Source organism: Petaurus breviceps, unplaced genomic scaffold, assembly GCF_028583685.1.
Source record: "Petaurus breviceps papuanus isolate PSGF00001 unplaced genomic scaffold, PetGlider_PUasm1.0 47, whole genome shotgun sequence".
NCBI lineage: Eukaryota > Metazoa > Chordata > Mammalia > Diprotodontia > Petauridae > Petaurus > Petaurus breviceps.
The window spans coordinates 6,470,286-6,483,233 of record NW_027186349.1 but is presented as its reverse complement, the minus strand read 5'-3'; the positions used below and the strand labels follow the sequence as shown (position 1 = coordinate 6,483,233).

The 12,948-nt window shown below is 36.2% G+C and overlaps 1 long non-coding RNA gene across 1 annotated transcript in view; it reads right to left on the bottom strand.

Moving 5' to 3' along the window:
* The window catches only part of LOC138171835 (uncharacterized), a 33,772-nt gene extending 32,791 nt beyond the window's left edge, over positions 1-981 (bottom strand). Inside the window, exon 1 of the long non-coding RNA XR_011170975.1 lies at positions 882-981. This is a non-coding gene — a long non-coding RNA (uncharacterized lncRNA). The remainder of the gene's footprint in view (positions 1-881) is intronic.
* Positions 982-12,948: the final 11,967 nt, after the last annotated feature.

Genomic DNA, 12,948 nt, shown 5'->3' with positions numbered 1-12,948 from the left:
TTCATCATCTTAAATAAATATATTCCCTCCTTTTATTAATTTTTAACCAGAATACTGAAATTAAGTTATTCATTAGCCATTTTGTTAGTTAATAATAGCTAGAAAGCATTTATGTCTTTCTTTAAGGTTTCCAAAGCACTTTACATAAATTATCTTATTTGATCCTCACAACACCCTATAAAGTAGGCACTATTATTATTCCAGTTTTAAGAATAATAAAGCTGGAGCTGACAGAGATTAAATGCCTCTCTTAGTGTTACAGAATTAGGAAATCCTCAAGACAGTATTCAAACTCAGCTCTTCCTAAACTCAAATCCATTGTACTATTCTGGTCTAAACCAATTAACAATTTCCTCTCAGAAGAGGCAATAACTGGGGGAAATTTTTGAGAAATTTTGGGAAGTAGACTCGTGCTTTGGGCAAAAGCTGAACTAGATGAATGGGGTCCCATTCCCTTTTGAGATGCCATGATTTTATGCAGAGCTTGCAGAAATACCAGCATAGAAAGTGAGAAATTCAGAAAACTAGATGACATTTTTTTCAATTTTTAAAACATTTTCATTTAAAGTTTTGAGTTTCAAATTCTATCCTTCACTCCCCTTATTCTTTCCCCCCTCCCTGAGACAGTAAGCAATAAAATATGTTATATATGTGCAATTATGTAAAACAGAAAAAAATAAATTTTTACCTGTAGCAAAGATAAATAAGAGAGTAATTCATTGTCCAAGTAAGTTTATCAGAAAATGTGTGGAAATCAACTGTTGTCCCCATTGCAGATGATAGAACAAGCAGAAGGATTTAGATGGATGTCAGGCAAAATGCCCTAAGTATATATGTTAATAGGAACTGAAGAGGGTCATGATGGAATGCAGTACACCTACCACTAGAGGAGAAAATTCAAGAAGAGGAATGCCTTCTGTTTCCCTTAGTTGTTTTCAGTATCTTCTTTCCCAAACTATTATGTATGTCTTCATAAAATCTGTTAAAAAATAATTTTCAACTCACACAATTTGTATTTGTTCTAATTACTTGTATTATTTTTTCCTCTGATTTTGCCCAGACTTCTTACTTTGTCTTCTGCCCCAGCAGCAACACAGTTATCTAAATCCATAGGTAGGCTGATGATATGTGGGTACAGAGCAGGGGGGGTGGAACCTATGGTTTTAAGGCTACATTTGGCCCTCTAGGTCCTCAAGTGGGGCCCTTTGACTGAATTAAAACTTCACAGAACAAATCCGCAAAATGATTTGGGGAAGAAGTCGAAATGCAAAATAATAATAACCAGCATTTATATAATGCTTTAAGTTTTGCTGAAAACGTTATCTAAGTTGTTTCTTTAATCCTTACAATATCTTATTGAGGTAGTTGCTATCATTATCCTCATTTGGCACATGATAAACCTGAGACTGTGAAAGCTTTACTTAGAGTGATATAATTAGTCAGTGCCAGGATTTAAACTCAGGTCTTCCTGGCTCTTAAATCCAACACACTGTTCACTGTGCTACTGTGCTACTCGAATTCTCCCATATCTATAAAAGTTATATTTTAAGACACTTGAAGCATTGTTACAAAGTGAGCAAAATTATGAGAAATTAAGGTGCTCAGAAGTTTCAAAAAGATTCTTCCCTTTTCCCTGTTACATGTCTGTGTCGGTTTTAGCTCAATGTTATGACATGAGAACAGTCTTAAATTTTTTGCTGGACCAGGGCTAGTCAAAGCTGTTGTTTTATTAGGCAATACTATTTGATACAATTGCAGAGAATATCTTCAGAGAACAGTTGACCAGAGTAGAAAGGACCTCAAGCTGGGGAGCTGATATCTAAGAAGACCAACAGTTAAGGCATTAGCCTCACATCACTGCAGTGCTCTATCTACTATTCAGAGGAAGTCAAACAGTGCTGTGAGGCAGGTCCATACCATTCTCTATGAAAAGTAGATCATAGCATACATGCTGGTGAAATACAAATTACCAGATATGTCACATTCAGGTACATATTGTACATCATTTGGTAAAATTGCATAAAAAGTGCATTGGGTATTAGCTGCATTATCTATAAACATTGAATTCATAGTCAGAATATGGTTTCAAAATTCAGTTCATTTCCTTATTAACTGTTTCACTTTGGAAAAGTCTCTTAATCTTTCTAGGCCTCAGTTTCAACTGTAAAATGGAGAAGTTGAATTAGCAAAGCAATAAAACATCTTCAAATTTTAAATCGATCATTTGATGAAAAATTACAAGTGCATGATATATAATATCACATTCATAGGCACAAGCAAGCATCACATACACAAAATAATAGCAATAATAATTACTGAAATGTTATATAGTGTTTTCATTTTTGCAAAGTATTATACTTTTATTAAAAAGAAGTTAAAATGTATAGAGTTGGTGAAGTAGTTTTTATATCTTACTTCTTTTGATCTTCACAGTAAACCTGTGAGGTAAGTTCCATTACCACCCCCATTTCACAGATAGAAAAACTGAAGCACAGAGAGCTTAGATAATTTGTCCAAGGACATAGAATTAGTTAATTGTCTAAGGCAAAACACGAACCCTATATTTTCCTGACACCAAATCCAACACCCTTTTTAGGATGGCAATCAGTCACTAGAAGCTCTCCTCACCTAAAGATTACACATAGCATACGAGGTTGTAAGCAGTATGCTCATCCAGCCCCACTGCATCCCATGATGTTCTATGCCATCCTGGTTCCTTTGTGGATAACCAGAAACCTATTATCAATTCACTACTATCATCCTTCTCACCCTCTCTACACCATTCACCTGAAGTTTCACTTCTGAATTTATGGAATCACTAAGGCTTTTAAGGCAAGACTACCCAACCCTCAAGGCATTCAGAACACCAATCTCATGAATTCCTTTCCATCTGACATTTAACCTGGAGGCTCATCATACAGAATATTATTTAATATTTATTATCCTTTAGTGACAGATAGATGGCTCCTTCTTGGGGTCTGATTCTTCTTCTACCCTTTATTTTTTGTCCACCTGTTTAGTAGGAAAGATGATAAACAGTGGCAGTTAGGCAATATGACTTAATAGGTAGAGAGCTGGTCTCAAAGTCAGGAACAATTGGATCCTGATTTAGGTATCAGTACCATATTTGTGTCATAAAAAGAATTTGGTAGGACTCCTTCTTCACTAATTTTCCCAAATAATTTGTAGAATATTGGAATCAATTGTTCTTTAAATGTTTGATAGAATTCACTAGTAAATCCATCTGGCCCTGGAGATTTTTTCCTTGGGAGTTGACTGATGGCTTGTTCAATTTCTTTTTCTGAGGTGGTATTATTTAAGTAATTTACCTCCTCTTCAGTTAATCTGGGCAACTTGCATGTTTGTAAATATTCATCCATTTCCCTAAGATTGTCAAATTTATGTGCATACAATTGGGAAAAATAATTCCTAATTATTGTTTTGATTTCCTCTTCATTGGAGGTAGATTCACCCTTTTCATTTTTGATACTCATAATTTGGTTTTCTTCTTTCTTTTTTTTATCATATTGAATAAGAGTCTATCAATTTTGTTGGTTTTTTCATAAAACCAGCTCTTGGTTTTATTTATTAATTCAATAGTTTTATTAATTTCATTTTTATTAATCTTTCCTTTTGTCTTCAGTATTTCTAATTTAGTATTTAATTTGGGACTTTGAATTTCTTCTTTTTCTAGGTTTTTTAATTGCATGCCCAATTTGTTGAGCTCCCTTTTCTCTAATTTAATCATGTATGCACTCAGGAATATAAAATCTCCCTTAAGAACTGCCTTTAATGCATCCTACAGATTTTGGTATGTTGTCTCATTATTATCAATTCTCTTGAATGAACTTATTCATTGTTTCTATGATTTCTTGTTTGACCCACTCATTCTTTAGGATTAAATTTTTTAATTTCCAATTAGTTTTTAGTCTTTCTTTCCCTGGCCCTTTATTGCATATAATTTTTATTGCATCATGATCTGAGAAGGATGCAATTAATATTTCTGCCTTACTGCATAGAATTGTGAGATTTTTATGCCCTAGAACATGGTCAATTTTTGAGTATGTGCCATGAACTGCTGAGAAGAAAGTAAATTCCTTTTTATCCCCGTTCAGTTTTCTCCAGAGATCTATCATACCTATCCTCTCTAACATACTGTTCACCTCCTTAACTTCTTTCTTGTTTATTTTGAGGTTAGATTTATCAGGTTCAGAGAGGGGGAGATTAAGGTCTCCCACTAGTATAGTTTTGCTATCTATTTCTTCCTCTAATTCCTTTACCTTCTCCTCTAGGAATTTGGATGCTACACCACTTGGTGCATATATGTTAAGTAATGATATTGCTTCATTCTCGATGGTGCCTTTTAACAGGATATAGTTTCCTTCCTTATCTCTTTTAATTAGGTCAATTTTTGCTTTTGCTTTATCTGAGATAAGGATTGCTACCTCTGCTTTTTTTTACTTTAGCTGAGGCATGATATATTTTATTCCAACCTTTTACCTTTACCTTGTGTGTATCCCTCTGTTTCAGATGTGTTTCTTGTAAACAGCATATTGTAGGATTATGATTTCTAATCCATTCTGCTATCCATCTCCATTTTATGGGAGAGTTCATTCCATTCACATTTACAGTTATGATTGTTATCTCTTTCTTTCCCTCCATCCTATTCCTGCCCCTGTTAATATTCATATTTTCCCTCCCTTCTCCCTTCCCCCCCTTAATAGTTTTCCTTTTGACTGATGCCTCCCTCAGTATTCCCTTTTCAGGCCCCCTCCCTTTTCCTACCCTTCCCCCTTACTTCTTCCCTCCCTAGTAACCACCTTCCCTTTTGTAGCCCTTTCCCCTGCATACTGCCTGTAGGTTATTTTTATACTTAATGCAGTATGTTATTTCTTCTTCACACCAAGAGTGACAGGAACAAATCTCATGCGAAGCTCCTCTCCCTCCCCTCTTTCCCCCTAAAATGATACTTTTTGCGTTTCTTCTCCATAGAATCCTATGCTTAACTGGTTGTTATTCCCTCCTTGTACAAGAACCAATGAGGGAAGAGCTCATATGCTTCCCAACACCCTCCCTTCTTTTCCTCTGCTATACAGTTTTTATGCCTCTATGTGTGGCATAATTTACCCTTTTCCACTGCATCCATTCCCTTTCTTCCATTGCAGTCCCTTTGTAGCCCTTAATAAGATTTTTTAAAAATCGTCATTTTGTGTATTTTGTAGTCATACCCTCTACTTGTCTATAACCAGTTTGCTCTTATCAAATAGCAGGGTGTGTATGTGTTCTCCTTGTTTACCTTTCTTAGTCACTGTTGCATCTCGTAAATGGAGGTTAAATTTTCCATTGAGTTCTGGCTTTTTTATCAAGAAGGTCTGGAATATTGTTATATCATTGAATGACCATCTCTTTGCCTGGAATAATATGCTCAGTCTCGCTGGGTATGTGATCCTTGCTTGTAACCCAAGCTCTTTTGCCCTCCAGAAAATTGTATTACACTGCCTCCGATCTTTCATTGTAGAGGCTGCCAAATCCTGTGCAATCCTCACTGTGGACCCTCAATATTTGAATTGTTTCTTTCTGGCCGCTTGAAGTATTTTCTCTTTTACCTGGTAGTTCTGCAGTTTGGCCACAATATTTCGAGGACTTTTCAGTTTGGGATCAGTTTTGGTGTCTGGTGGATTCTCTCGATTTCTATTTTACCCTCAGGTTCTAGTATCTCAGGGCAGTTTTCCTTAACGAGCTCTTGGAGAATGTTATCCAGGCTCATTTTTCCATCATGATTTCCTGATATGCCTATGATTCTCAGATTATTTCTCCTGGATCTGTTTTCCAGGTCAGTTATTTTTTCTTTAAGGTATTTTACCTCTTTTTCTAATTTTTCATTCTTGTTGTTTTGCTTGACTAATTCTTGGTTGCTCATAGAGTTATTTGTTTCCATTTGGTTAATTCTAGTTTTTGGCAAATCATTTTCCTTGGTTAATTTTTGGAGCTCTTTTTCCATATCATACACTTTTCTTTTTAGAGAGATGTTTTCTTCATGATGTTTTTCTAATTCTGCTATTTTCGTTTTGAGAGAATTATTCATTTTGTCTTCTATCTCTCTCATTTTGTTTTCAAAGTTCCTTTTGGCCTCATCTAGGAGAGCCTTCTGTCCTTGGGACCCATTCCCTGTTGAAATTTCAGCTTTGGGTGTGGAGTCCACATTGCCTCCCTCTGAGGTTGGTTCCTTCCTCTGAGGACAGTAGGTCTCCAGAGTCTTTGTCTTTGTAGTCTGCTTTCTACCCATTTTGAGGCAGGGTCCTAGCCACACCCTTCCTCTAGGATCCCAAGCCTTTACTGTAGAGGGCTTTGCCCTGGGGCAAGAGTTACTATGTTTTCAGGGTGGGGGGGTGGGTTTGCAGCAAGTGAGCTTCACTCTGTCATTCTGGACTTTGGAGGTCCTGAAAGGGGCTTTTTTTTTTTTTAATTTCTGGGCTATGAAGTGGTAGCCCCAGGAATGTTTGCTGTCCAGGACAGCGGCCCCTGTATTTGCTTCTTACCTTGCTCTTTCCAGTCCCAACCCTTTGGTGATAGACCTGGTAGTGGACCTTTTGGTTGGTGGGAAGACTTGCCCTCTTTGTTGATTAGTTGATCAAGCCCCTTTCAGGCCTGCCTCTGCTGGCCGCGCCTTCCGGGCCTGCCTCTGCATCTCTTCTAAGGCTATTGTTAAGATAGAAAACTTCATTTACTTGTGCTCTCTTGCATGTGACAAATTGACTCTAAGATTCTGTTTCTTCTCCATGTTCAGAGATTCCTAAAAGGAAGCAGTGTGAAACTAATCCTAACATCAATAGGTATGAATGAAAGCATGATTGTCACTATAGGACTGCTATAATCAACACTCATGTTGACTCCATTAGGACCTGTTTAGAATGCAAAATTTCAAGCATGTTAAGCCGGTTTTGATTAAAATAGTCTGTGGTTCTTCAGGATGATGTGGCATAGTTGAAAGTTCTTGATTCCTGCTAGGTCAAGAAAATGTTTCTTTAACTTGCTCTCAATCTCTACCTTGCTTAGAATAAATCTTTGTATGAAGACTACACTGAACAATGCATTCTTCATTAAACCATTTCCACTATGGAAACCCTGTGATTCCTCCAGGTCTGGACCTGTATATATTATGTCAAATGGTCTGTTGTTACATGGTTATTGTCCTCCTCATCCCCTTTCAGAGCTAAGAGGTCTGTGCACATTTGCTCTAAAGGATATCTACTGTATGTACTCTAGCAGAAATAGCTCAGTGACTTCATTGACATGATTTTCCCTCCAATAATACAAATCATGGCCCATACATGTATGCCCATCCTATACAAGTCATGTCCATCCCCTGAAAGTCTTTAACATGTCCCTATAAGTTCATCATGAGGACCCTCCCCTTGTTATGGAGGCTCAACTCACATGGCCTATTGCTCAACAACTGTTATAATAAGAGGTCATGAGAAGTCTCCAAGGTTTAGTGGATGGTTTAGGAGAAAGCATTGACAAGATTCACTCAGTCTGTGAACAAAAGTTGAGTCATCTGCATCATGATCTTTAGTATTGGAAAACCCTCAATAATATGTTTGCATATCTATAATACTATTGAAGCTTAAATGTCCAGAATATCAGAGATAAGTGTTATGCTATACTCTATCCTATTCCTAGCAAATCTGGATTATTATATTGGTAAATTTTATGAAGGAAATCGGTGAACTGGAATATGTTAATAAACAAGCATGTACTGTGTGTTAGGCATTGTGTTAAGAATCTTATAAAGCTTTAGCCTGGGGCGGCCAGGTAGCACAGCGAGTAAGAGCACCGGCTCCAGTGTTGAGAACACCTGGAGATAGAATCCCAGGCTCAGACACTTAGCACCCACCCAGAAACACCTGGCTGTGTAACCTTGAGCAAGTTACTTAACCCAATTGCTTAGGGGTGGCCAGGTGGCTCAGCGAGTAAGAGCATTGGCTCCAGTGTCGGGATGACCTGGATCAAATCCGGGCTCAGACACTCAGCACCACACCCAGAAATAATAACTGGCCGTGTAACCTTGAGCAAGTTACTTAACCCCAATTGCTAAAAAAAAAAAAAAAAAAGCTTTAGCCTGCCAAGAAAACTGGAAAGCAGATGCTATTATTATCCTCATTTTTATAATTTATGAAACCGAGGTAAGCAAAGGTATTGACTTCTTTGGGATAACAGAGGTATCCGAGGCTGCATTTGAACTCGTCTTCCTGATTCCAGGTCCAGTGCTCTATCTGCTGTTCAGAGGAAGTCAAACAATGCTGTGAGGCAAGTCAGTACCATGCTTTAAGATTATTGGTTTAAGGAACTGAGATATTTAACCTGGAACAGAAAAGATGAAAGTGAGGGAGGGGGAGCAGAGCATGGTGGAAGCATTATAGGGTTATTTGGATAAGGAAGTAGCTTTGTTCAGATTGTACCTGGAAGAAACTAGGAATAGATATTATAAAAAATAAATTTTACTTAGAGTGTGTGTGTGTGTGTGTGTGTGTGTGTGTCTGTGAATTTGTATGTTTGAGGGAGGAATATTTCCTAATACTTGGAGTGGTTCATGTATAGATGGGTTGCTTTAGAATGCAGGGAGTTTACTCTTGCTCATGTTTTTCAAAAGAAGGACCGATGATAACTTGTTGGCACTGTTACATAAGGGGACTTTTGAACACATCTGTTGTACTCAATGTTTTTTTGAGGGTACATTTTACCCTAAAACTTTTTCATTAACATGCTCTAATCAGATGCAATCTATATAACTCACAAAGAGTAATAGAATCCTAAAGTTGGACGAAATGCATGGATAGTATCTAGTCTAACCTCACTTATGAATAAATGCTCTCTATAACATCTCTGACAAGTGACTTAACTGCTTTTGCATAAATGCCTCTATTGATAGGAAAGCCACTATTTAGTAAGGCAGACTTCAATGATTTTTAATTATTCTCATAATTAGGAAGCCATTTATTATGACCTGAATTTTTAGTAGAAGAATAGATTAGAGGAAAAAAAAAACATTTTAACTGAATTGGTTGGTTTTATACTGAAACCATTCAATTTTACATAAAACAGGCAGAATTTTTAAAAAAGTGGTGAGGGTTATGACAGAAAATTTCCTATTTCTACTTCCTCCACATTTAAAGTGCTGTGGGCCATCATATACATAACCTAAGTGACATATTATTGAAGTTTTAAGTGATCTAAATCCATGATGCAGAAATGAGACATCCCTTACAGATCTTTATTTAAAAACTGTATCCAGTGTACTGTGTTCATGTTTTATTACTGTCATCTAAAGTCAATTGCACCCGAGGCCTGTTTACTTTTTTCATTGAAGCTGTTCATGAACTATAAAATGGCAAGAAATCTCATCTGGAATGTAGTTAAAGGATTAGTTATTACTCATGCATGCTAAAAATTCAGGGATTCAGCCATGTTAGTGATAGATGGGTAGACTGCTGAGCAACCATTTGAGGATTCTAAGATTAGATGAGACATATCCCAACTCCTGTTGGAGAGTGTTGCCTTGTTCAGTTACAGAGAAGAGGCAGCTGTCTCGCTTTGCTTTCCCCCTGGTGTTGCCTGCTCAAACTAAGCCTGTAACATTTTTGACAAGCAAATCAGGAAGGACTTTGTGGACAGATGGCTATACTGCCTATGCATTCTAATTTACATGCAAACTCAGTACCTTACTGCACTTGAGCCATATGCACTGGCTTTTGCATTCCCTTTGGAATGGTTTTAAGTGCAAGCACAGACTAACCAGACTTAGTTTGGCCCATGTCTGCCTAATATGGTTTTATTAAAGGGATTTATGCAAGGTGTTTGTGTGGACTTAATATCTCAGGCGAATGTAAAGCAGAGATGCCAACCCCAGTTAGTGAGGAAAGGTCACTTAGGAGACTTACTCATGTAAGAAATGAAAACCTGACATACGCAAAATTATGAGTGGAAATAAAATGAAATATGTAAATAAGTGAGTTCTACTTTGGGTTATGAATTTCATATACATAAAAGCGTCCCCTGAAAGAGGCACTAAAACTTAAGAATTTCATGTACTTGACCAAAATGACACCTTTTCCATTATAGGAATGTGACTTTGTTTTATAAAATCATTAATGGTACTTTAACATCATTAAATAGTCAATACTTGATGATAGGGAGCACCAAAAAACTTTCAAATGTAAAAAATTTTTGGTTTTAAGATTCGTGTTTTCACGTTTAAATTCTAAAATACTATTATGACAATGATTTTAGTAAGAACCCAATAAATTGCTTTTTACATGGGAGCAATTTTGAAAATTGGATAGGCTTATTTGAAGTGAGACAGGAACAATTTACTATTTTTATAAGAAATGCCAAAAAAAAGGTTGTCATCTATCAAGTTTGCTTTCAAGGTGAAAACTTGTAAGAAGTGCACAGGAATAATTAGAATAAAACTTTATCTTTTTATGGCTTTCTTCACTTGTGGAACCTACCTAAAACATGACAATGCTCAAAGAAATGTCAAATGAGGTGGGATGATAATCTGGTTCCTACAGGTTTGCAGTCCCACTGAGTTTATTAGAAATCCCCAGTCACTTTTGACATGAAATTAGTGCTCCTATATTTAATTTCACAGCTACCCTTGGATACCTTCCATCCATTATGACAATTAGCTGGTCATTCTCCACCTGATAATTATGGCATTGTTTTCCCTCTCCTCTCCATAGGTAAATTGTTCTGCAGTTATTCCCATTTTTCTTTAAAAATTCATGTAAATGAATGACATTTATTAAGCACCTTATAAGTGTTTTCAAAGTGCCTTGCTGGAATTATACCACAGGAAACAGACAACAACCCCATCAATAAATAGTACTGGCATAGTAATGTTAAATTTCACATAAGGAAACTTAGGCATAGAGAGACTAAATGATTTACTGGTCGCATATTTTATGTCAGAGACAACACTTGAACATCACTCTTCTTGATTCTACAACAAACAATTAAGGAAGTAGCTGACATTATTTCTCTGGAAGATGTTAAGGCATGGTAGAGTGGAAAGAATGCCCTAGAGTCAGAGGACCTGTATTTAAATCCTAATTCAGATGTTATAACCTGGGTCATCTTGGGCAAGTCACTTAACCTTGGCTAGTACACAGTTTTCTCAGTTGTAAAACAAGAGGGAATGGAATAGAAAGCTTCTGAGGGGCTTTCCAGTTGTAAATCTCTGATCCTACAAATTAGGCTTACTTTCCTAGAAAAAAAATGACCTAGGAAAACATTTAATAGCCTTTAAAATGTTATGATTATGGGCAACGATATTTTTCCCCTTAGTTAGAGAGTTCAAAGGAAAAGGACAAGCATTAAACTTATAGTAATTTAAATGAGATTATGAATGACCACAATTTCAATATTAGAATTTAATGGTTTTTAAAGGATTTCTTTACAGCTACCTAGTTAGGTAGAAAGGTGGCTATTTGTTTCATTAATATTGAGATGAAACAAGCTGAAAGTGAATAGCTTGTCCAAAATTGCAGCAAGTAATAGAAGCAGTACTAGAAATCAAGCCTTTGACTACAAGTATGCTGTTCTTATCTATTATACCACGAAGTCTCCAATATTTTTATTCAAATATCTATATGTTTTAAAGGCAGTACCTAAGGGCAATACATGAGGTGTCTTTGGGTCATTAATCCAGTGACTGTCAAATGAGCCAACAGGTACAAAAAGTATACCTATTTCTATGTAACTACTTCAGATAGATTTCTTTTTCATTTTTCATTATCGTTGTCAATTTAATGTAAGGTTAAATTCCAGAACTGTTTTGAATTGCCATATTGCTGTCATTATCATTGTTGTTGTTATGGGTGGTATAGGTAGTGGTGGTGGTGATTCAGGACATTCTTTCACGGGATTGTTAGTATTTTGTAACCTGCTACTTTAAATTCAATAAGTTCAAAACCAAGATTATCATCCCTCTAAACCTGATTCTTTTCCTGACTTTACTGTTCCACATTTTTGCTGTTATATTTAATGATTTTATTGCTCTCATTTTTTTTATAGTCAAAGGTTTAATAAATATTCCCGCAATTTCAATGCAACTGTCTTATAATGTTGTAATTGCTGATTTAGTTTGATTGCTTTTTAAAATTTTTTTTTAATTTTACCTACATTTCCCAATATATAACTGGTCTACCCTATTTTAAATAGCCATCCACAAGAATAACAAATAAGGGTCAGGGGGAAAACATTCAGAAGAAAAAAATAACCCAAATGTAAAACAAGTACAATATTATGTTCAGAGTTTTGTACTCTTAGTTTCCCAATTTTGCAAGGAATGAAAGGAGATTAATATTACTTCATTTTTTGCTATTTTTTCTTTTTTTAAGCAAATGCATTATTAACTTCTAGTTTATATCATTCATTTCTGAAGGATTTTGAGTTACACATTTTCTCACCATTTTTTCCCTACCCACCGCCCCAAAATGTCCCCTCACCCAATCTACTCTCTCTCATATCTTCTCCAATACCCCCTCTGACTTTCTCTATGGATCTCTATGTCACAGTGCCTGTATGTCTTATTTTCCAGTTACATGTAAAATAATATTAATAATTATATATATATATATATACATATATATAAATAATTTAAACTTTTGATTCTAAAACTTTGAATTCCAGATTCATTACCTTCCTCTCTTGTCACCCACCCTTACTGGGAAGACAAGCAATTCAGTATAGGTTGTATATGTGCAGCTATGCAAAACATTTCCATAGTGGATGTATTGCAAAAGACTGACTAAATTTCCCTCCCTCCTATCCCACCTCCCACTTGTTCTATTCTCTACTTTGATCCTGTCACTTTTCAAAAATGGGAGCTTCCAACTTCCCTGCCCCCACTCCCCCAGCCTGGTCTCCCTTCCATCATCTCCA